The following is a 2,646-nucleotide window of genomic DNA, read 5'->3' as shown; positions in this document are numbered from 1 at the left end:
TCATATCGGAGCCGGGTTTCAAGCAACAGCTTTTTCCGTCCATGCGTCCATTTCTTATCGCTGAAAACAACAAAAAATTATGGTAATTACTTGCAAAATATGTAAATAAAATAATAGAAAACTCACTCTTCCTAATTGTCCATTTCTTAAAAGTTGCGCCAAAAATGTTACAATGGAATGTCAAATTGTATCAGTAGTATTAGTGATGCGCTGGTTTACCCACTTTATGCAATTCGATTACTTTTTGGATGCGTTCACGAACACATTGCAATGCAAATATTTCGATAAATGCGTTTCCGAATATACAACTTTATTCGATTGCATTGCAATTGACGTATACGAAGGCACCCTCATTTTCAACAAAACGCCCACAAAGTAAAAAGAGGCATAACTCTGTCACGCTGTAAAAGCTTCCCTGCAAGAACAGTGACTATCATTTGACAAATCATTTGAGTGGCAAGACTGATAGAGATTTCCGTCACTGGCTACCTACAAGTTTCTATCAAATTCTAAAGGGCAGTGTGAAAAATCTGATGTAAATATTTGTGTACATGTGATCTTCCGTCTTCCTCCAACTTATGGCCTTATTTAATGGTCTCTTTTTAACTAACGTAAAGTTTGTAAATGTGTTAGTAAGATAAATGAGAATGTGTTAGTTTCCATCACACAATTGTAGGGTTGTTGTGTTTTCAATATATCTAATGCCCTACAAGAATTGTGTGATGGAAACTAACACATTCTCATTTACCTTACTAACACATTTACAAACTTTGCGTTGGTTAAAAAGAGACAACTAAATAATGCCATAAGGCGGAGGAAGACTGAACACAAATGTTTACATCAGATTTTTCACACTGCCCTTTAGAATTTGATAGAAACTTGTAGGTAGCCAGTGACAGAAATCTCTATCAGTCTTGCCACTCAAATGCTCATTAATACCCAAGTGATGGGAAGTTGCTTGTTTAAGCAGGTCTGCCCAACCTGCTGCATGTGTCGATTGGAAAATTTCGATTAACTTGCAAGGCAATTGTGGCAATTGTCTTGGAAGCTATTTTCTGTCTTTCGAAAGACTTATTGAAAGATCGGCTAACAAGGAGGTCTTAGTGTTTTTCTCTTTGTCATTTAGCAATTAGTTTTATAAAATTTAAATTAAACAAAAAATATTTTTTCTTAAAAAATAATAAGAAATTAAAATTTAAGCTAAAAAGAAAAATTAAATGAAATAAAAATTTTGTAAAGTTGAAAAACAAATACAACAAATATTTCAGAATAATTAAATGAAATTGAAGAAAAAATATTTCTCTTTTTAAAGCAATGAAATCTAAAAATGAATATAAAATTAAATTTAAAAAATATATATTAAAAGAAAATGAAAAAATAAAGTATCTCTAAAAATTAAATGAAATTAAAAAAATATTTTTCATTTTGAAACACTAGAAATCTAAAAGTAAAAAAGAAATTCATAAAAAAAAAAAAAATTATACTAAAAAATAAGAAAATGCAAAGCTAAATTTCTAAAAATTCTATTATTCTTTTTAAAGCAATAAAATTAAAAAATTCAAGTAAAAAATTAAATCACAAAGGAGAAAATAGTACAGTGCACGTCTAATTCGCCTAATTTGTTATATCGAAAAATTTGTTAATTCAAGTGACTTTTACGTATAATATCCCCATCTTTTCAATTATGTAAATAATCAAATGCATTCAATAAAAAAAAAAACAACTATATTGATTTTAATTCAACGACAAGAAAATTCGAACATTTATACGTTTTACGTTAAACCGAAACTTCATTATACTGAACTTCAACAGTACTTATACGAAAAAAAATGTCAAAACTAAATCTAAAAACTAATTAAAAATGGCATAAAAAAAATAAAATCTTAAAAAAAAAACTCTAAAAAAATAAAAGACAATAAAATCAACAAAAGAAAAATAAATGAAACTAAAAAAAAAATAAATAAAAAAATACCTGGGATTAAAAAATATCCTTCTTCCGTTGACAATAAAATCCAAAAATTTTAAGGCAATTAAACAAAAAAAGGAAGAAAAAATATTCTTTTTAAAAGCATAAAATCCAAAAACAAAAAAATACATAAAATAAGAGTAAAAATTAAATGAAAATAAAAAACATATGCATATTTTTCTTTTTGAAACAATACAATCTCAAAATTAAAAGAAAATTAAATCAAAAAAGGAAAAAATATGTAATTTAAAACCAAAAAGGAACAGTCCAGCGCCTTCGTCTTGGTCTGCAGGCTGTATCGGAGATACAGCCGCTATATTTAAACGTAGAATACGTGGTATGGTTAAGAGCATATCCAAGTCAAAAACGAAATCACACACTAAGAAAAAAAATATCGATATCAAAATCGATAAAAATATCGATAACAAAATCGATAAATAATCTATAATAAAATCGATAACAAAATCGATTAAAGTGTCGATAACAAAATCGATAAAAATATCGATCATTATATCGATAAGTTCCGAAAATATCGATAGAAAAATAAATAACAAAATCGATCATTATATCGATAAGTTCCGAAAGTATCGATAACAAAATCGATAAAAATATCGATAACAAAACCGATGACAAAATCGATTAAAATGTCGATAACAAAATCGATAAAAAATAAGATCATT

The sequence above is a fragment of the Rhagoletis zephyria genome, unplaced genomic scaffold, assembly GCF_001687245.7.
Source record: "Rhagoletis zephyria isolate East Lansing unplaced genomic scaffold, Rhagoletis_zephyria_1.1 Rzeph_scaffold_01110, whole genome shotgun sequence".
In the NCBI taxonomy this organism is placed as follows: Eukaryota; Metazoa; Arthropoda; class Insecta; order Diptera; family Tephritidae; genus Rhagoletis; species Rhagoletis zephyria.
This window is presented reverse-complemented; position numbering follows the sequence as displayed.